Source organism: Mustela nivalis, assembly GCF_964662115.1.
Source record: "Mustela nivalis genome assembly, chromosome: 1".
Lineage (NCBI taxonomy): Eukaryota > Metazoa > Chordata > Mammalia > Carnivora > Mustelidae > Mustela > Mustela nivalis.
The window spans coordinates 176,497,465-176,520,641 of record NC_139020.1 but is presented as its reverse complement, the minus strand read 5'-3'; the positions used below and the strand labels follow the sequence as shown (position 1 = coordinate 176,520,641).

General features: G+C 44.2%; 1 long non-coding RNA gene across 1 annotated transcript in view; it reads left to right on the top strand.

Moving 5' to 3' along the window:
- LOC309847349 overlaps positions 1 to 22,288 on the top strand; it is a 68,811-nt gene extending 46,523 nt beyond the window's left edge. The window contains exons 3-4 of the long non-coding RNA XR_014302410.1: positions 20,775 to 20,863; positions 21,986 to 22,288. This is a non-coding gene — a long non-coding RNA (uncharacterized lncRNA). The remainder of the gene's footprint in view (positions 1 to 20,774; positions 20,864 to 21,985) is intronic.
- The last annotated feature ends 889 nt before the right edge of the window (positions 22,289 to 23,177 follow it).

Here is a 23,177-nt window from a genome sequence, read left to right as displayed (position 1 = left end):
GAGCAAATCTATTACTCTGGTAGGGAGCAAAAATAATAGAGGAGCTCTCTTCTCTGTGATCCTCAACTGTCCCATGTAACAGCACCTTTGGTGCCCTTGGAGTTGCCATGTCTGCATTAGGACCCCTTCACAAAAGGGAACTTATTGGGTCACGTAACTTCTGGCTTCACTGGTTGCACTTGTTTAAATGATCTAGTCAAGGGTTTCTCTATCTCTTCTCTCGGGGGTGCTTCATTCTCAAGCTTGTTTTTCTTCCTGGATCTCCTCCCCCTCCATCTCATTTTTCATGGAGAAAAGGAGCAACATCCCCTGATATTTGAAAGAAGACACTGGGTACAGGCGACTCAGCAACCTTTTGTTTTTTGGAAAGAATTGTGTTCAAGATGTTTGTATTGTTGGCCTTGTGTGTGGTAAGCTTACTGGGATAGCATCTCCCTGGGAGAGGCTGATGTCCAGTTTCCAGAGGTTAAGTTAGAGAGTATAATCGTGACTTGAAGTCAGGCTTCCCTCTCCAACATAAAGTGGATATTGTTTCTCTCTGTCATTCTGACTCCTCTGTACGTCTCTCTTCATTAGGCTTGTATACAGGAATTGGTATTTAAATGTCAACCTCCGAACCCCATCTGTGACCACAATTTGTGGTTTTCATCTGAATAGTTTAGCAATAGCCCAAAGTTTCCTTTCTTTGTACTGTGTAAGAGAAGTTTCCGTGTAGCCCTCATTCGTTAGGCCTGATTCACATACCTAATTTTGAGCTGTTACTGATTGGCCACACCGAGGGTCACAAAGGACCCTCAGGTCCACAGGCCACACAAACTGAAAGGAAGAAAGGCGAATGTCTATCAACAGTTGTTCTCCAATGGTTAAGTAAATATCAATTACTTGGGGCTCTTGATAAATGTAGATTCAGATTCACTAGGCTCCAGGGTGGGGCCTGAGATTCTGCATTTCTTTCTTTGTTTTTTTTTTTTTTAAGATTTTATTTATTTATTTGACAGAGAGATCACAAGTAGGCAGAGAGGCAGGCCGAGAGAGAGAGAGAGAGGGAAGCAGGCTCCCTGCTGAGCAGAGAGCCCAATGTGGGGCTTGATCCCAGGACTCTGGGACCATGACCTGAGCCAAAGGCAGAGGCTTTAATCCACTGAGCTACCCAGGCGCCCCAAGAGATTCTGCATTTCTAATGAGCTCTCAGGTGATGCTGATGGAGCTGGTCTGGGCACCACATTTTGAGTAGCAAGGTCTGAAGGAACACGGGGATGTGGTTACTCAAGGTGCATGATGCTGGGCAGGGGAAGGAGACCAGAGATGGCCGCCATGATCCTTTCCTGTCAACCCATTTTTTTTTTTTTTTTTAATCACTTCTGCTTAGTGAACACAAGCTCTAAATTTCTCAGGGGACTTACCTCAACAACCACAATGCAGTGTGACCTGTCCTTCATTGAACTCCTTGCATAAAATTCATCAAATTGTTGATGATGGTGAGACATCTGGCATGAAAAAATTCTCAAGGTTAGATTCATTCCTAAAACACTCAAAGGAAGGAAGAAACCTCTTTCTGACATGGGAGCACTGTTCTGTAGAGCTCCTGCTCTAAGGCCATCTACTCTGTATGGAGACTGAGATTGAGTGGGGTTCTGTGGCCCGGCCCACCAAGATAACTTGCTTCATTGGAGGAAACTGGTTCTACATTCCAAACTGATAACTTATGAAACCAGGCAGCTGGAACAAAAACTGCTTGGTGGAACACATTTTTTTCTTGACTTGAGAATAGGCGAGAAGGCCACTTATTATTTGAGAGTACTGATGCTGATGAGGTAACAGGGGTTTATCTGGAGGTGATGAGGTGGTTCTGCTTACCTAATGCAGTATTAGACGCCCCCCCCCCCGCCCCTGCCGATAACAGCCTTTTATTTTACTCATAAGTGTGTAATCTGGTCAGGGTTTAATGGGACAAAGCCCGTCTCAGTTCTACTTGGTGTTAGTTGGGGTAGATAAAAGGCTGGAATCATCTGAAGGGTCACTCATAGATCTGATTCCTGAGGAGACTCACACAGCTGGGGGCTGGCACAGCTGGACTTCTGGGTGTTTCTCTCTAACTCTCTCTCGCTTCTCCATGTAATCCCTCCAGCCTGGACACTTCCTTCATGTGAATGCAGGGCTCCCAATGCACATGTGGAAAGAGCAGGAGTGGGGAGAGGGGGAGGGGAAAAGAGAGAAAGGGAGATGCACATGGTGGTGGTGGTGCTGGGGGAGGACCAAGCTGAAGCCCCATATCCTTTTATGACTTGTCCTTGGAAACCACACAGCATCACTTTCACTGAATTCTGATCTGTCAGTGCAGTTACAAAGACCCACAAAGTTTCAAGGGGAGGGAACTTGGACTTTTTGTGTAAAGTTTCAGTATTGCAGTATAAGAGGAACCTGAGGGATGGGGTGTGTGCGTGTGTGTGTGTGTGTGTGTGTGTGTGTGTGTGTGTAGCCATCTTTAGAAACTATGAACTGGCACAGAGACTATGGGTGACATGATAGCTTTGTAAGAATACACACCTGTCTGATGTTTTCAAAGAGAATATATAGCTTTAATATCTAAAAAAAATTGCAACAAAATGACTTTGATAAAAAGTGCTATAGGGGTGCCTGGCTGGCTCAGTTGTTAACCATCTGCCTCTGGCTCAGATCATGATCCCAGGGTCCTGGGATTGGGGCCCTGCCCTGGGCTCTCTGCTCAGTGGGAAGCCTGCTTCTCCTTCTCCTTCTCCCATTCCCCCTGCTTGTGTTCCTTCTCTCCCTATCTCTCTCTCTGTCAAATAAATAAATAAATAAATAAATAAATAATAAAATCTTAAAAAAAAAAAAAGGACCTTGTATAAGATCTAAGCACCAAAACCTTGGCCAATATGTAATGTCCTTCTCTGCCCTCTTCTCCTAGCCATTCCCATCACCGATTATGACAGAATCAAGCCCCTTCAACAGAGAATAAGGCATTGGTCATTGGGCTGGCCAAATCACAAACAAACCGATTTCTTCTCAATTCTTCCTGATATTACAAACCAGGAGCAAGTGAAAAGCTCAGGGTTTTCTAAGTCAAAGAGGTAGAGAAAACCTCCTTGAAACAATGGCCAGTCCTTTCTGTTCAGCCCAACTGTGTAATTTCGAAGCCTGGCGTTGGGCTCCAACAGCAATATCCTAGCTGCGGGGCATGGCGGCAGATGGAGTATGGCGTCTAATAAGCTCCAACTCCCCATTGCCGCCTGGCCACATAAGGAGAGCAGTAATAACACTCCAAGAATGAAAACATCCATCAAAGCCTGACAAACCTCTGACATAGATTTTCTTTATGTTCCTAAAAGAGCTAGTTAAATGTGATGGAACTGCTAATAAAAATTCTTTGGTGGTCCTAATGAAACAGCTTGGTACACCCAATCTCCTTCCTTGTTAGGCGAAAAGGAAAGCCGTATTAGAATTTTTGGTGGCTAACATTGTTTGTGGTCTGGTGGAACGGAGGGGAACTGGATCAAAGCAACTCAACTCACTTGTCTTCTGGAATGGGAGACAACACAGTAATGAGTTTTAATGGTAGTCTTGCCACAGAGAGATTGACTTTGTCATTGTAGTCCAAGAACAGAAGGTTGGAGGGATCAGGGGATGAGGGGACAGGATTTGCTTTTCCCTTGGTGGGTCTAAGATGTTTTTTCTTTCATCGAGCATGGTCCCTCAGGCCATTGAGGTATTTCTTCTGGACTCAGCAGAATGGAGAGTGATGCATTCCATGCTGGCATCAGCACTGCCTGCAGAGGAATTTGTAAGGCACTTCATTGCAATGTAATGTCTCGGTCATTTGTAGGTGGTGTCCCCCCTCACCTGAACTGCACTGACCATAATACATCTGGAGTGATACAACATTGCATTAGCCCACCCTGATTACTTCCTGTTTCCCAGTGTCCATTGTTGGCTTCCTTGTTTCCCTGTCATTTAAGGGGGTGGTGGCTCCTTTTTTCTTTTTTAGAAACAGTGGGTGATTCGGGGGGGGGGAGGCAGAGGGAGCAGGAGTGAGAGAATCTTAAGCAGGCTCCACACCCATCATGGACCCAATGCGGGGCTCGATCTCACCACCCTGAGATCATGAACTGAGCAGAAATCAAGAGTCAGACACTTAACTGACAGAGGTACCCAGGTGCCTTGAGGGGGTGGTATCTTTGACCAAGCCAGGAGTCCTAAGGTCTGTGGTCTCTTGTCTTCTCATGCTCTACACAGCCATTCCTTCGGAAATCTGGCCAGTCTCCCAGGACACCGTTATGAAGCAGGGTCTATACTGAGACTATCCCTAGGACCCAAAGCAACCCTGTCCCCTTTCTATAGAGTCTGGGGGAATTTCTCTTACTTTCTCTCCTTTCTTTCTGAAGCTCGTTCCTTCCCTGCCCCATCTGGCATTCTGGCTTTCCTGAATGTGGGCTTTTACACAACCCAGGGAAGGTGGTGACCTCAGAGAGGAAGAAACCTATGAATCAGCTTCTCAAAAGCATAAACTTATGTGTTGAGGATTCTGGGTGTCATGTTGATCTTATACAGGAAGAAACCAAGACCTAGGTAGATGAAGGGACTAGGATAAAATCACACTGTTAAGAAGCTGAGTGAGGCTTATGTTCTGTGAGTCCAAGCCCTGCATCTGGACACCTCTCTGTCGGTCGGAACCATCAGAGAGGTTCATCCAATAGGACCTGTTCATATAGACAATGCACTTCTGAATATTTGATGTCAACAGAGCCACTGATTTCTAACGTTCTCTGGGCAGAGCTGTGGACTTAGAGTCAGAGCGTCTGGGAATTCTGACTTTCCAGCTGCCACAGGTGTGTGATCTTAGACAAGGCATTTGACCTCCCATGATCTCACAGTTTTGAAATCTAAAATCCTGGCTCAGTCAACTTCACAAATATGGACTGGAGGAAAATGTTGGCAGCCTTTAGTGAGTTAGAAGTGCCACATGGGTACGACATAAACAATCGCGATCATCATGGTCTGCCTTGACTTGCCCCAAACTCCAAGAGGTCAAGCTCTTCACTTTCTCCAGTGCCGAAAGTCTCCACAGACAGTCATGGCAGTCATGACATCACAATAGGGGCATTGGAGGCATAAATTTGCTTATTATTTATTTGTGTGACCCAGCTCTGTTTCCTGCCTCCTTGGGATTTGACACTCCTACACAGAAGTTTGGGATGCCGTCATGTTGACAGAAGTCACTGAACAATTAACCTGTATCATTAATAGTTTGTTAGCAACCTCCTTGCTTGGCTGATGTGTGGCCCTGGGCATCTCAATTAACCATTGTTCCTCCCTAGTGTATTATGAAAGGGGTTGACTATGCTCTGTGACAGTTCTATCCCGGAGGAAGAAGTTCTCCTGATTAAAAAATAAAAGACTCCTCTCACATCTGCTTTGCAAACATGGCCCCATCCCTTGCTTAAGATCTGCAGATCTTAGGTGCCAAGTAGAGCAGAATGCTGCTTTTGTAGCGCTCTGTTACCATCTGCATAATGGGAACCCTTGTTCAGGGAACCGGTTGTTTCTTTTTTATTTATTTATCTATCTATTTATTTATTTATTTATTTTCAAAGATTTTATTTATTTATTTGACAGAGAGAGATCACAAGTAGGCAGAGAAGCAGGCAGAGAGAGAGGAAGGGAGGCAGGCCTCCTGTTGAGCAGAGAGCCCGATGTGGGACTCGATCCCAGGACCCTGAGATCATGACCTGAGCTTAAGGCAGCGGCTTAACCCACTGAGCCACCCAGGCGACCCAATTGTTTCTTTTACCAGGCTGAGTTGCCAGGGATCAGCCACCCCTCCCCCCCCCCCCCCCAATTTCTGATGGTATCACAAGCACCATCTAGCAATATATTTTGTAAACAGTAAAGCTTGTCTGAATTGAATCTTACTACTGATTTGCCTTCTCTAGAAAGAATGGCTAGTGGACTTGTGAGAAGCCGTTATTCGTAGAACAAACTTGTTTGGCAGATAAATTGGTTGTTTAACTGCAGAGGGTGAATACAAAGAAAACACTTTCTACCATGTACTATTATATCAAAGAGCACACCACAGTAGGCAAAACCATGGCATGGACAGGTCAAGACAGCTTACTCTGACATCCGCCAAAATGCCTCTAAAGTTATTTTGGACGTTGCCTTGGAAATAAGCTTATTACCAGGCTTGGAACATGAGAGGGTCATGAAGCCAGAATTGGATATATGTGAAGTATGAGGGGAGTATTTAAAAATACATGTTTCTAGGCCCTCCCCTCAGAGGTCAGTATTCACTGTGTTTTTGTAGCTGAAAATAACCATTTTATTTTGCTTTTTATTTTTGGCATCCGGGTTGGGGAAGGACTTGGTGGGGGTGGTAGGGGGGTCTGAGCTGCAGGCCTCCAGCTATACTATGGGGACTCCACTTCCAAGATGGCCTCTTTAATTATATGTCTGCTGCCAGCAATGCTCCTTGGCCTGTCTGTCTGTGCCCTTGTAGGCCTCTCCATATGGCTTGGCTACTCGCAGCCTGGTGGTGTTCATGCAATTGTACTTTTTAATAGCAGCTAACTGTCAAGAGGCAGAAACTGGAAGCCATGGGCTCACTTAAATATCCTTGGCCCAGCCCTAGCCTGTGCATCTGGGGCTGCCCTGATTCAAGGGGCCATGGAAATAGGTTCCACCACCCAATAGGGTATTGCATGGTTTCACTGAAAAAAGAGTGTGGGGGATGAGGGATGTTGGGAAAACAAAATTTGCCACATCTAACGCACGCAAAAGAAAGGTCTTCTGGAGAAGATATGCCTAGATAGAGGGTCCTATTATGTGCAGAATTTACAAACAAGTGCATTCATTGGGAATGAAGATGTTGGTGGTAGAATTTTATAGTCCGTGCTTAATAATTTCTATGTTTACAGAATGTTCGTTTCTTTGCATATTTTCATGGCATTGTTGAGAAAAGCAAACTCACTTTCCCAAGGGCTGTTCTCTTTGTCCTACACATCTTCAAGAGCATGTCTCCACACGAGATGTGCCTCTGACTTAGTGCATGGCCTTGGAATATTCTCATGTCTTCATGGGTCAGGTTTAAATGTAGATGTCCTCTGACTTTTGTTGAGTTTTAAAAAATTCATACACTCATGTCTTTGCTCCTCGGTGGTATTTCCTCTTTTCCAATAATACTTTAAAATCTAATTTCATTGTTCCATTTTGATTTCTGCTTTTTCACTCTTCTGCAATTGGGGCTATCATATCAGTGACACTAACTAGTGGTTTTATTACACTAGAGCGTAAAAGAATTGCATTTCCTCTACGTTTATAAATGTCGTATCTACATTCAGGCTGTGCATAGATTTCACTGAAATGCCTTAAACTTGTTAGTTGGTCCACAAATACTCCTTTATATATTTATGGTAATACTTTATGTTGAACAACAATTTCACACTTAGAACTGTCCCTACTGGTTTGTGTGTTTTAAATGTCATCTGCTCATATTTATAAATGTGGAATGAGCTCACTCAAATTGGATTTCTTGGGTCCAAGACACTTCTGATTTTCCTAATGACCAAATAACCAAAAAGCAGAACAGATTAAGAAGAAAAAAAAAATATCTCAGGCATACACAATTTTCAAGCAGTCAAGGTTTGTTTAAAGCTGCTTTGTTCGGCAGGAATGGTTAATAAAAGAAACATTTCCCCGAAGAATTGTTGTGGTCTTTAATTAAACTCCTTTCCCATAGGTTTGTAATGTAGTGTTGAACAATATTTGGTCACTTTCTCTGCCTGGTTTTTTCAGTCGCAGGCTGGACTTTATTGGATCTTGGGTCCTAAGGGAACATTAGGAGCAGAGAGAGGCAGGCTGCGTCAAATGAAAAGTTAATTGTGTTTAAGCTGTCTTGGAAACCAGCCTCCAGTGTGCCTTAGCTGAGAGCTGCTGTCAACCATTGGATACCTACCGGGCTGTCAAGCTGGGTCTGTGGCCAAGAATTTACCTGCCCCAGAGAAAGCGCAGCCTCACAAAGACTAGTGACTGCAGGAAACATCAATCCAGGTTCTCCCCTCTCGGCGGTCATGGGCTCAGGGACAGCGGGCCATGAGGCAATTCACTTGGCTGGTGGGGCTGGAAGTTGGGGGTTGCTCTGAGGAAGGAGGGCAGTGGGCAGAAGTTCCTCCCTAGAGTTCATTAAGACTTAGAACTGTCTTGTGAAAAAACTGTGATAAATTGCTCTAAATGATCTGGGAGCAAAGCACTGTGGGAGTTGTTGAGATATTTTGTCTGGCTCTCTTCCGTTCCTTGGGTCGAGAATTGTTCTATCAGAGCAGACATCTGCAAAGTGTGCCTGGCGTACTTAAAGTGGGTCACTTTGAGAAGGAACAGCCCCCTTCATGTCTGCAGCTTGGGGAGGGGGGCACCCCCATCTCCTTCAGCCCCGCGGCATGTCCCTGGACACACAACTTTGGGAAGGGAATCTTGGCAGTCTTCCCAGTCTCTGTGAATATTCCGCTTCCTCATCTAGATGGCGATGCCATACCTGTTCATTTGATGATTATTAACTCAACAGCTCACATCTTTTACTTGCATTAGTATATGAGGTAACGTGTGAAATGGCTAGTAGTTGGCCATCTTTCAACTTACAGAAATGGCAGTTTTATAAATTTCAGTACATTTTGCACAAGGAAATTAGAAAATAAGGTAGTGTAAATACCACCAAATCAGTAGTCACAAGATGGATTTAAGCCAGAAAGCAGCAGCTCCGTAATAGAGGCATTGTTGATAAGACTAGTAGCTTTTCCACTGAAGAAAGAGTACTTTCTTTTGCTTTGAGGGGCAGTGCAGTGTGGTGGTTAACACTCGGCTTCCATGGCCAAACATGCTTGGGTTTGAGTCTCTGCTTGACCATGTATCAACTGGCTGGCCTTGGGGAAACGTCTGAAGATGAGGCTGTTAATAGTCCCTCCTGCCCGGGATAGCTGAGTAGATCCCAATGGATAGTATCTACCTCACCAGATGTGTCTCCCACCACTTCCCTTTGCAACTTATGACTGGGTATGCTCTGGACTTCTGGGATACCTTTGGCCACTGTGTCTTTGAACGTGCGGTTTCCTCACTCTCCAGAATGTTCTTCTCCTGTGCTTTTTCCTATGGGGTTCCTCCTTGCTTGAGATTTCTGCTCATTTCTTGTTTTCTTAGCTTGCTCTGGGCATCTCAGACTAAGTCGTAATTGTTGACTTTTACCCTCTAGTGGAACCCTATAATTTCCTCTTGTCATAGCGATCACAGGTGTGATTTCAGAGTAAGGTATGTATTGTTTTGATCCATCGATCACCCTCTGTGAGCTCCATTTGGGCAGGAGACAAGATGTTTTTTGCTCATTGTTGCTCCCTGGAGGAGCTGACTCATAGTCGGTCTTTTGGAAGTATTGAACGAATGAAGCAGCTTGCATTCTAGAAGTTCTTCCATTTTAAGGGTTTGGGGAGAGTCCCTGTATTTCTGTTAAAAAAAAAAAATGAAAAGAGAAAGCACGTATGTAAGCAGTGTGTACATGTGTTTGTGTGACAATCATGGATAAAGACATCGGTTTTAAAAAAATTCACTCTGGGCATTCTGTGCAAAGTGGTGGATAGGCAGGAAAGTGGAAGGTTTAATAACTAAGGTGCTGTCCGAAGTCTAGGCTCTGGCTTAGTTCATCATTTGTTTGCTCTGTGGTCTTGGAAAAGTTGCTTGTTCTGAAATTCATTTTCTACGTCTATACACTTGATATTAAAAATAGTACCTAAATGTTATGAGTTGAATTATGTCCCTTCCAAATTCACATATTGAAGTCTTAACCCCCAGTACCTCAGAATGTGACCTTAGTTGAAGACAGCATTTTTACAGAGGTAATCAAGTTCAAGTGAGGTCATCAGAGTGGGGTCTAATCCCATATGACTGGTGACCTTCTCAAGAGGGGTAATCTGGACATAGAAACACACAGAGAGGGACGGTCGGGGAAGAGATGGAGAGCACAGCTGTGTGTCAGCCAAGTTGAGAGGCCTTCTCCCTTCTCCCACAGACTTCAGAAGGAACCATCCCTGTGGACCCCTTGATTTTGGACGTAGAGACTCTAGAATGGTTGAGACAGCAAATTTCTGTCATTTAAGTCACCTAGTCTGTGGCACCTAGTTTGTGGTTTGCTTCAGCCCTTGACAACAGATACACGCAATTAGCCAGTTTAATACACAGTGAGACCATATGTTAAACAATCCAAAAATATCGGCCACTTACAGTGGAAAACATTTATTTTTCCTGCCCATGGGCCTGTGTGTTGGTTGTAGTTCACCCAGACACGAGGCCAGCTGGGTTCAGATCTGCTCCTTGTGCCTATATCATTCTGGCCCTGGCAGCTACCTGGGGCATGTTCTCCTGGAAGAAGGCAGAAGAGGCCAAGGCAAACGGTGCACGTCCGTTGAAGGCCTCTCAGGGCACCATGCCTGGTAGCAAAGCGAGTCACCTGGCCAAGCCTGCTTCAGATAGGCAGAACATAGATGTCTACTGTAGTGGGAAGTATGGAACCTCACATGGAAAAGGGAGAGAGGGACAAAAATCCACTTGATCACCATATCTTTTAAAAAAATTTTTTTAAAAAAGATTTTTATATATTTATCTGAAAGAGAGTGAGAAAATGAGCAGGGTGGAAGGGCCGAGGGAGACGGAGAAGGAGACACCCCGCTAAGCAGGGAGCCTGACCCAGGGCTCTGCCCAGGGACCTGGGGTCATGACCTGAGCCGAAGGCAGATGCTTAACCGACTGAGCCACCCAGGTGCCCCTTAATCACAATATCTTTACATAATGGGGTTTTCTTAGCTAAATCAGATTATGCACTTGAAGCTCTGAGCCCGGGGCCTGGCACCAAGTTGGGGCCCAATAAATGGGTGTTGCTATTGTTATTCTTGTTTTTATTCTTGAACAAATTCTAGTGTTCATCTTCTATTGTGACTCTACATGGACTTTTCCCTTTCAAACAAGTAGAATTAGCTGAATAAATTGCATTAATATTTGGTTAAGTGAAAGTCTCTGTAGGCTGCATTATCGCAGCTGTGATTAATTCTTTTAAATTCTTTTAAATTGCATGTCTGCTTCAGTGGATTGGAACAGAGATATGATTTCAAGCTTATGTTTCTCGTTAGGACTTTGAGGCCACAATTAAATGTGCTTTTTCTTCTTCTTTGAAAAAAAAAATCAAAGGCTCTTAAAATGGATTGTTGTGAAAGGACACATAAATAGGTTTTAATCAATAGCTGAATTCTCCAAAGCATCATCAAGACAAAGTGGTAAATGTTCGGATTAAATTTGTGATTGGTTAAGCTAGAAATCCATACAGTTGCATGTCACACAGTATTTAATAGATGGCATATAGAGTATCTTAATTGTACCCATTTATCACTTCCCTCTGTTTCTAGATGCATAAAGTTATCAAAATCTGGAAACTCAAACATTTTTATTTCCATTTCCTTGGTTGGGCTTTGTTCTCTGTCTTTCTTGGTGTATTGGGTCTAGTTTTGAGCTAAATATTTTTGACACAACCTTCACAACTCATTTGCATTTAAATAGTAACAGGAAATCTCTTTGCCAAGAAGGCTATTGGAATCAAATTTTACACCAGATCTTTTTTTTTTTTAAAAGATGTTATTATTGATTTTTTCTGTACATCAAAGTACTTTTTTTTGCTTTTTTAAAAAATCTAAGTACTATAGGCAGGGTACAGTTTTTCATTTTTCATCTTGCGTGTTTATTATTTCTTCTGATGCTCATAATTTATACCAGTTGCTATAATGTTAAAAATTAGAAATGAACTTCTGAGGTGTTCATTGCCTTTGCTATTGAAATTCCATTAAAGGGAGTTTGAAGTATAAATGCATGCTCTTGAACTTGTTGTCACATGTTGAATAAGATCTCCTTACAGGACAGAGAGGGTGTAATTATAGAAAAGGTGATGAAATCAAATAGATTCCTAATCAGCAAATTGAGGTGTGGTTTATAACATCCCCATGATGAGAAGATTTAATGTGGGTTGAGCAGATTGAAGATGATCAAGGGTGAACCTTTCTGGCTGGGAAAACCAGTGTCTTTAACAGAGGATCACAGAACGAGAACTCCTGGGCATCCAAATGAATTTCACCTTCCACACTACCTCATCGTCCTAGGAATTTTTTTAAAGAAGGTATTAGAATCACAAGAAGGCTTCCCAGCTTGTAAAGCAAAGTCAGCTGCATCAGCGTTCTTAGACATTGTTATTCTAGACATCTTGGGAAGAAATTCATTGTGTGCTGAGATCTTGTTATAATTCTCCCTGAACTGGATTTAAGGAAAGGCTCAGTAAAACTTGTTTAATAATAACTTACATGCGATTGAGTGTTTATTCCTTTCTGGGTGTTGAGAGTCTTACATAGATTAGTTCATTTTATTCCTGTCGAAAGTCTTTTGAGGTTGGTCATCTTACTCCCATTTTCAGAAGATAAAACTGAGGCTTGAGGAGGCTGGGCAGTGGACCAAGTGTTAAGCTGGAAGCAATGCTTTGGCAGCTAGCCTGCAGTGCCTGTAGTCTTAATTCACACATTGGTGGTCAAAATGTCTTGTGTGTCCTTCTTTTGGCATCTCTTCTTTCCTTCAGCTGTTTGGGTAGACACCCTGTACTCTGTATTCTGTTTATGCACTAGGGATATGGTGTATTTCCAGCAGAAAAAGATGCCTGTCTTCCAGGATTTGATAGTCCACTGAGGAAACAGACAAGAACTCACACAAATCTATAATGTAATGGCTGGTCGACCAAAGTGCGTTAATCGTAAGGCTGAATAAGGGGCTACAAGGCGGGGAGAAGAAGTGATGTCTTAGAGATGGTGATGTTTGAGAGTTTTCAACAAAGAATATTAAGGGGTTCTAAAATTCATAGAGCTGCTGGCTGGAAAAGCAAGTTAGCATGCTCTACCGGAGTAGGATCACATCACGATGAAATGTGGTGTGCACATGACGAGTGTATGCAGTGGGGGTAGGTGGGGAATGACAGCAGAGATGGGCAGCCAGCTAGGACCAACTAGTCTCAAGTAGGGTTCTTTCTGTTCAGGTCACACTGGCATTCCTTCTGTCCTTCTCCCTGCCACCAGGTCTTTGTAGAGCACTTGGCAGACTGTTCCCTGTGCCCCCTTTTCTACCACCTTCACCTGGAATTTTTAATCTTTCAGATCTCTGCTCATTTATCACATTCTCAAAAAAGCCTTCCTTGATTCCTTGCACAATGCCATATTCTTCGTTTGCGCTACTCCTAGAATGCTGTTCACTTCTTTTGAGCATGCATCTCTGGCGAATGAGCTATTTTTTGGCAGAAAAATAGCTGTGTGAGTGTTGTCTTCCTTGCCCCGTTGAACTATAAGCTCTTTGTGGATAGGGTCTGTGTCTCTTTGAGCTCATCAGTTGTCCCCAGAACTTACCAGAACATAGAACTTGTTAAATATTCTGCCATTTATTAAAAATGCATGAATATCGACAATTTGATATATCTCTCTATGTAGGTATAAGTCAACTTTAAATTTTACTTTAGGAGTAGTTAACATTTGGATTAATCAGGGACCAATTTTCCAGGGCTGCCATCAGATATCACTGTCTGCTAATTAAACATAAGGGATGTTAGAAATAAATGTTATTGGTGAAATAAATGGTGTTCAAGATATCCATTGGTTAGAATCTGCCCTTGCACAAATGGAGTTGTTACAGAAAAAATGATTTATGACACTTGTTAAAGATTGTAAGGCAGACTTTATCTAGGACCATCCAGATAGGTGCAGAGAGCACTGTAATTGGATTTTACACTGGGGGAGAGAGAGACTGGATCCAACTCCCAATACAGCACAGACAAGTGGGAATTTATAGCAAAGGAGCAGAATGAGGGCTAGTGGATGGAAAATTACTAAGAGGGAACATGGGGGGTAAGAAGGAGTTCTGGCTAAACCAGTCCAGGATTCTTATTGAAGACAGGCCAGGTGATCAGACATCACCTGCGGGACACTGGGGATGAAGAACATGATGAGATATCGAGAATGATCAGTTGTCAAAGGTAGAGGCGTTCTGATTCAACTGACTTCTCAGGGTTCTTGCTAAAACCAGATTTTATGACGATGTGCGCAGATGGGCCTAGGAGAAGGTTCAGGACCCCAAGTTTGCTCAAGCAAAGAATCTCTGCCAGGGTTGAAGAATAAAGTTAACACAGGCCCAGAACTCTGAAGGATCCTAGTCTCTCTTCTCCAGGGAAGACTCTGTTGCCTAAATTGACTAAATGAGAGGTGAACCTCGCTTTGGAACACGTTGTTACCTCAGGATGAAACTTCTGTGCAACGCGCTTTATCAAAAACCTGAAAACCTGAGAATGGAGGCCTGGCTTGGGCCAGGCCCAGATGGTTTGATTCTCTAGGACCTGCTTGCTCAGAACTCTTTGTAGGTGTGGTGACCTTCAGCCTGAGACTTGCTTACGTGTGACATACTGCTCAGGTGGGAAGAGGGGGTTGAGGAAAAATACAGCTCGAAATTGCCTCTAAACATTGGAGGTTCTCCAGATTCAGTAGGGAAGTTTGGCAACTGTGAATGGCCAAATTGGCTTTGGTCATCTTACAAGAGAGCAATAGACCATTGTTGAATGGAAGAGGCGGTGGTGGGTTAGAGAATACCAAGATAGCGTCAACACGTCCTGATGACTGATTTATTTGGATGTGAGGGAAGAGGTGAGGATGACTGATGCATTGGTCCTGGGAGCAGGTGTGGGTTGGTTGCAGGAGGCTTATGACTCCATCTTGTAAACTGGGCTGGTCCCTGACTCTATTAGGAAGCAGACAGTGTTGGTCTTTGGTAACCTCTCACCTCTTTCATTGTGCCCATTGTGAAATATTTCTCACCCAGTGCTCTGCCAAGTAACATCCCATCTGCTGATGTGCTGTGCCTGAAAGTCTCATGGTCTTTGTTTTCCAGAAAAGGCACTTTGGAATCATCTGTTTACTCAACCCGTATTGTGATGGTTATGGCTGGAAATCTGGGGGACTCCAGGCCATGTAAATAAATCTGTGCATTTTAGAAAAAACTTTTATTTTGAATTCAGTTTAGATGTACTGAAAAGTTGCAAAAGTAAGTGAGGTAATTCTCTTAGATCTCTTTCTCTCCTTGCCCCAATCATGACATGGCATACAACCTTGGTGTGATTATCAAGAAGAGGAAATTGCGATTGATACAGCATTCTCAACTACACTGTGGTCCTTATGTGAAATTCACCACTTTTTCTCGAATGCCCTACCATTCCCCATCTTCGTGACCTTAACACTTTGGAAGAGGACAGGCCAGTTACTATTTTATAAATGGACCTTAATTTGGGTTTGTCCAATGTTTTCTCATGATTGGTCTGAGGTTATGCACTTTCAGCCACAAAACTACTGGGTTTTCCTCAGTGACTGACGGGCAGGAGTTCGTAACGTTGGTATGTCTTATCGTAGGTGATGTTTTCTTTGATCGCAATTCCTGTAAATTGTTGTTTGCCAGGTTCATCCTGTATAAAGGAACTATCTTTCCCTTTGTAGTGGACAAACAAATCTGCGGTTTTAAACCTGGAATCTTGCCAGAGGAGGGCAAGGACATTTTGGGCAAAAAACAAAACAAAACCCTGTTCTCCTCCTACCAGCCTCCGTTTAAAAAGTATTCATTTGAGAGGCATCTGGGTGGCTCAGCTGGTGAAGCCTCTGCCTTCAGCTCAGGTCATGGCCTCAGGGTTTTGGGATCGAGTCCCAAATTGGGTTCCCTGCTCAGCGGGGTGTCTGCTTCTCCCTCTGTTCCTCCCCGACTCATGCGCGCTCTCTTGCTCACTCTCTGTCTCAAATAAATAAAATCTTAAAAAAAAAAAAAAAAGGTATTCATTTGAGCACTGTATTTTGTCCTGGAAAACTTAAGCAGAAGGGTTGATGTGCTAAAATAAAGCCATCTTCTGGCTGCTTCGGTGGCAATTTGTGAAGATGAAAAAGAGTGATAATTCCTCTCTCTACACTGCTGGGGTCATAAAACCCATCTTTGGTTATTTTAGTTTCCTGATTAAAAATGTTTGTTGGGGGGGCACCTGGGTGGCTCAGTGGGTAAGAGCCTCTGCCTTCAGCTCAGGTCATGGCCTCAGGGTCCTGGGATCGAGCCCCACATCGGGCTCTCTGCTCAGCAGAGAGCCTGCTTCCCCCTCTCTCTCTGCCTTCTTGCGATCTCTCTCTCTCTCTCTCTCTCTGTCAAATAAATAAATAAATAAAATAAGAAAGTGTTTGTTGGGTTCCAAATGACTATAGGAAAATGTCCTGACTTCCCAGTGTGCTCCCCAGGACCCCCCACAACAGGACAGCTGTGCACTTTTCCACTTCTCTCCTCTCTTTGTCTTTTGTCTGTCTTCCACTCTCAGGAGCCCCATGCACCAGCCACGTTCACCCAACAACTGCTCCCTGCGTCTCTGTTTTTGCTTATGCTGTTCTCTCAGCCAGAACACTCCGTCCTATCTCACCTCTACCTTTTAAAACCCTTGTTCCCTATGGATAAACATAATGATCTCATCAGTAATTAAGCTACTGTCTCTCAGCTCCCAAATCTCCCTCCTCTGTTCTGCTTTGTGATGCTGTGGCTGGGCTACTACAAGCCACATTTCTGCTTGGGCCAACTGCTTCCTGGAAGGCTCTGCCAGGATGAGGGACTAGAGGATCCTGGGAGATGTTTTGTTGCTGCGAACATCACTGCAGTAATGCTTCTCCATCCCAGCAGGGCAATGGAATTCGTCTGCTGTTGGGCCAGCAGACCTGGCCACATTCTGCCTGCTCCAACACCAGAACTGGAGGCCAGTGGCTTCTCCTCAGAGGACTGGGTCCTGCCCCTGGGGGAGTCCCTCCTCTAAGCTCTGAGCTAACGGCACTTGCCTGGCAGCACCTCCTTCTCAGACATCCAAATTTCAGCTCGGCAGAAAATGTTCTCTAGGATTCTGAGCTCCAATCATTCCAACCTCTGCCCTGGGTTCCTGACTTCCTGGCAGTGATAACTGTCTCCCTATGTGATAGCTTAGTGTCTTCTTTTTCCTTTCTGTAAATTTAACAATCTTATCCCTAGCTAACCCTATTATTTATTAAATTCTCTCTTTCGAACAAACTAGAAAACATTGGTATGGTTCCTATCTCCTGCCCGGATCCTGAATGATGTGGAAGTCGGCGCCAGAAGCATTGTTAGGATGCTAGTACTCTAAGATGGGTTTGGGGATTTGCCCATGGGGTCCTCAGACTTGAGCACAGTGTTGAGTCTTCCTAATGGAAAAGGCACTGCTGTTGATCGTGGCACCCTGTGGCCTCATGAGTCATCAGCTTTGTGGTGAAACCCCTGCTGAGGCAAGGACTGAGGGGGCCAAGTCACTTCTGCCCTTGACTCTGATGGCTGTCACGATGACTCTTAGGACTGCATTGTGAGGTGGATTTCCACAAGGACACGGGGACTCTCACAGAAATGGAGTGACAAGCACAGACCTTCAAACTCTCAGCTCACATCCATGGACAGAGGACCAGAGAGCTTCCCCCGCAACCTTAAAGACTTTCTTACCATAACCACAGTTGGGAATGTTGATGGTGGTGTCTTCATTACCATTGTCTCCCGGGTTAGACAGAGAGAGGGAGAGAGAGAGAGAATATGAATCCAGTTTGGTTCAGCGGTCTTCTCAAGTCTGACTGGTTGTAGTCAGGAAAGAACCTCATAGGGGAACATGGCTGCTCGCGGTGGGAGACTTTTCCACAGAGAGCTGATACCCCGAGAGGTGGCTCTTGATGATTATATGGGAGTACAGACCACAGCTTGGGGAGGAAGTCCAGTGCTTGGTCACCCTGGAGGTGGGAAGAAGATAGAAGAATTCTTTTCCACTTCAAACTCCACAACGAAGTCTGACCTTGAAACTAAGACTGCCTCTGGTAGCTCTCTGAATTTCTTTTCCTTTCTTTTTTTTTTTTCCTTTAAAAATTGTATTTATTTGTTTGAGAGAGAAAGTACGTGAGAGAAGCATGAGCAAGGGGGAGAGGCAGAGGGAGAAACAGGTTTCCTGCTGAGCAAGGAGGCTGATGCAGGATTTGATCCCAGGACCCTGGGATCATGACCTGAGCTGAAGGCAGATGCTTAACCCACTGAGCCACCCAGGCAACCCTGACGTTGGTTTTCTGAGGGACTTTTAAGATTCAGAACACAAGGTTGGCCACTCTGGACCTTGGTAACAAAACAAGACTCATGTTTTCCTTTTTGCTCAGAACCCACTGTGGCTTTGGAACAAGGACGGAGGGAGCTCAGGGCTGTGTGGTCCCTCAAGGGGCGTGGATCTTCCAGCATCCAAACGAAGTTGTCCCGCAGGCAGAGGAGCAGCCTTCTTGAGGAGGGTTGGGGCTGCTGCGGAGGGGGGATGGGGTGTGTCGTGCTGGTGGGGTTCCTCCATCCTGCAGACACCAGCCAGGACACTGAAATGGAAAGAGACATCAAAGGGATTCCTTTGAATAGTGAGAGCTTTGGAAGTGGGGGGAGCAGAGCCCGCGTAATTCAGGTAGAAATGGAATTTCATTTGAACTCTCATGCTGCAGAGACTGGGGATTGCGCAGGTGACATTAAAACCTGCTTAACAACTGTTTCTCTCCCTTTTTAAAGAAGCATCCTTCGCCTAGGGCAGGCTCTCGTCTTTCTGAAGACGCGGGCATCTGAAACTCAGGCCAAGAGAACGACAGAGGGAGCCCTGGACACGAAGGCCTTGGTTTTCCCTTACATGGGTTTTGTTTTGTTTTGTTTTTCTCAGTGACACTTTTCAGGGTTTCTAGAAGAAGGGAGCTAACCGGCACGGGGCTTCTGAGAGTACCAACTCCCCAGAGGCGTTTTGGGGTTTGTCGTTAACAGACTTGGCCAAGCACACATCGAAAGAACTCATTACTCGTTCTACCTGTTGTTTTAAAAAAGGCAGCGTTCAAACTCTTTGAATATTTTGCTGTGGGGGTTTTGGCAGAACATATTTCAGAAGGGGCGAGGGATAAACCGTGGGGAAGAGCACATGAATTTCCCGTGAAGGGCGGCTAGCTGGGACACATGGGTATGTTGCTGGTGGATTTTAAATTAGAATATTTGGAGACCCTGTGGTATTATTTCTGAAGCCCTGTACTTATTATTCATGGTTTCATTATGGCCCCTTTTATTCACACACACACATCTGAGGGCGGGGTGGGGAGGGGGCAGGTGCTGGGCTTGGCCTTAAAAAAAACAAATAAACATAAAACTCGCCATATATTTTAGAATTATAGGTGCATGCATTTTTTCCCCCTCCCATCAAATCTTACTTTTCCATTTTAGCCGCATAAATGGTTGTCATAGTGACATTTGCTTCAAGCCTTCATAGCTTTGGTACAGAGCGGAGAGCTCTGGCAGTGTCTGGTGACCGTAAATTCAGCTCTAACTGTCCCCTTAGCTCTCTGAAACTCATCAGAAACGAGGTCTGCCACGGAGCTGCTCCTGCTCTCACAGAGCAAGTGAAAATTACATTGAAATTAGGTTACAACGGCCCCTTTGTCTGAGTTTTACAGAGGGGTGCTGTTCGTTTTTAAGAAAAAGTTTGCTCATTCAGCATTTTAAAGGGCGTTTAGCCAGTAAAAGTCATGGTTCTCTGCCATCCAGCGGTAAAGTAGGACACTGAATCCCTTCGAACAATCTCTGCATATCTTAGGTCCCGGGTTGTGTCTTAAAAGTTGTGAGATGGCCCAAAGAATAACGTTTATGAGACTGACGTGCTACCTACTGCACTAATGAGGCACCTAAGAATAACGTTTAAAAATGTCTTGCAGTTGACCTCAATGTCTCCTCTTTGGTAATATTTGGCTAATGTTATTTGATAAAATAATAATATATTAAGATCTAGCATCGTCTCTAAGGCTATTTCTTCCCGGATTTTTTTTTTTTCAATTAACAATAATCGCGCCTTGGATAAACCTCATTGACTACGATACTGCCACTGTGCAAAACTTGGATTTTTTTTTTTTAATCAGAGGGTAAAACTGTAATCTAAAGGCAGAGAATTGGGGAGAATCTCAGCATTTGGAGGCTCTAATTGAGTTATTGGCAAGGCTGGAAGACCACAGAGGTGGAGCAAATCAATGCGAGGACATAGGAAAGCAAATTCCCAATCCTACCTCAGGATGGGGGTCTGTGAAGGGATCAGGTGTTGCCACCAACCCTTCCTAGGGGTCCTGTGGGCCTTCACCTGTGGCCAGTCTAACATCCAACAGACCATGGTAGACAGCTGCCATCAGTGGCATAAAATATGGAAAAAACAAACAGACAAAAAAAGGTAACACAGCATAACACAGAATAACAATTCTTCTGGGATGCTTCTGGGATGCTTTGAGATGCAAGAAATAAAATGGCACCCGAGTGGTTTCCTTAGTTTGGACTTAATTTTCTTCTCCTAATAAGACGTTGAGAGGTATAGAATTCCAGAGTTGGTTCTCTGTTGGCCCAGAATGCCATGGCTCTGGGTGATTGTCTCTGCAAGTGTCTGGTCCTTCCCTTCCTGGTTTAAACATGGCCACCACCACCCCTAAGTCCACATCCCAAGTCCATACTTTCACATCCCAAGTCCATACTTCCGGAGTTGGAAGAAGGGAGAAGAAGTGCGTGCCTTACTTGCTCATCCATCTCCCATGCTCTCTCTCTCTCTTTTTGAACTCCAGATCCTGGCTGGTCCCTGGAATGTCCACTTATGTTTCATTGATGGAACTGTATCACACAGCTGTCCCTAGCTGCACGGAGGGCTGAGAAAGTGAGTATCTGGCATTTTCAGTCTCTGCTGGGTTGGGGTAGAATCTGCCAATAGAGTAGAAGAAAGAAGTGAATGGTTACCATGCTGGCAACCAAAAAGTCTCAGCCATAGACAAAGTTTTAGAAATGAAATGATTGAATGACATTGTTTTATCCATCTTATTTATGAGAAAACTGACGCCAGAGGAGGTTGGTGTCAGACCACAGATCTGAGTCTAGATCTTCTAATTCCCGATGTAGAATTTGAGGTGACGGCGACTAACATCTGAGTTGCACATTCCAGCTGGCACAGCGAGGCCTCTGTTTAGCGTGTATTAGTTTGCTTAATTTTTGCCTTTAGCACTGGGGGATGGGGATGCTGCCGGCTTCTCGGAGCGGAGGGCACATATGCTGTAGTTTCCCACTTCTGCTGAAAAGTGGCAAATCATTTCTTCCTAATTAAAGATCAAACATTATTTCAGATGGTCCCCTTCCTAAGATGTCATGGGAGATGTTCCTCGTATCTGTCAGTGGTACTGATCATGTTGTCATTTTTGGCAACTAATTCCTGGAATGAACAATAAAATTATAATAATCTTGCACCAGAGGGAGGACGACCAATTTGTAAAGTCCATTAAGAACTGAGCAAAGGATTGTCCTCTAATGAGATGGAGCGCGTCAGGGAGACCGTACATCAAGCTCTTCTGTCACAGATGCACAAAAGGACCCGGAGGGAGGGGCTCCTGTAATGCTGGCAGACAGGGCGGGTTGTCTTGGATGCACATTTACATATTGTCATTGATCAGCTGGCAGAGAAGAGGATGACAAGCAGAACACCAGGGTTCTCCATTGTGAGGCTCAGGGTGTGTTTCTGCCACCATTGATTCATTCCCCAAGGGGGAAGGAGCATTACTCACCATTTCCTCGTGTGCCAGAAAGAGAAATGGAATCAACGAGCATATCATCTTCTTGTTGGAAAATGACAGCTCCCTGATTATAAATCCCGAATAAATTGATGGAAGAGCTGTTCAAACTTCGTAGATATAAATGTTTTCTGGGATTAATGGGAAGTTATTCCTAGAAATGACTTACAATTCAGGAACCAATCTCTGAGCAATTGGTTTTTGGTTTTGTTTTTCTTCAGATGTCACAAGCCCCCTCAAGCAGCTGAGTGTGGATGGCCAAGGTGGTCCATGCAGCCCAGCCCTGTACACCACCACCTTCCTCATTTTCTGCTGCCACACATTTAGAGATTCAGAAAAGCCAAATTTTCCCTGCCTTCTGGAGGAAGCTTCTTCCTGTTGAAAGTCCTTAAGAGGAGAACTTAAAATGTGAAGATCTACCTGTGACCTCTGGGGAGACATAACTGCTCCCTTGAAGGACGGAAGCCAAAATACTGCTTGTTATTGGGTCTTTTAGAATAATAATAAAAAAACTTTATTCAGTAGCTATCTTAACATTTTTGTTTTCAGTGTCCTTGTAAACGAGGATATTGAGCCACTTAACTGTCACTTTGGGAAGGGATTGTGCCAACAATGGCTTATTTTCTGAAACATCAGGATTCTTCTCCATTGTGACGTCTAATGGTCATTGGGGGATGACTCTTGTTATTTGTATTAATGTTGATACTCTCATCGAGTGAGTGCTTTTATAAGTGGGACTGGGCCTTTTGTCCAGCACAAGGAGCATGTGGGCACTTCATAAGTACCAATCAATACCTTTTGCTGATAGTGGAATGCAGACCCATCCACTTCCCAGATGGCTCCATAGGGAAAGATGCTCTTATCGCTTGTGCTTTATTCTAAAGAAGACATGAGGGGCTGCCTGCTATAGTCCCTTTGTTTGAGTCTGGGCTCAATGTGACATTTACCCAGGCAATTCCACTTCTGTGTGCTGGTTGCTGGGGAGCCAGAAATACACTTCTCCTTCCACTTGATTTGCTATAATTCTAATTTATCCCAAGAGTGGCCTGGGTGAGGAGTGGGGATGTTGTCTTTAAGTCTGCCAACCTTCTCAACTGCCTTGAGCCCACACCTTACTTAGCCTCTTGTTAGAGTTTGAAGAAGCTAGAGACTGAGCCTTAAGTTCTTCTGCCATTCAACCCTTCTCTTAACTTTTCCAAAGGAGGCAGAATTCTGAAACTCCTATCTTCTTGCTGTTTGTATGTGAATTGATTCATTCCACCTCCTCCTTCATCCTCCAAGGTCCTACCACCTTTGGTAGTGGTAGGTAGATGGATGTGAAACAATTTCCAGAATTGGATAGTGGATAGAGAGAAGGGCATAGGGAACACATTAAGAATTAGATAGCACTTTTTTTTTTTTTTTTTTTTTTTT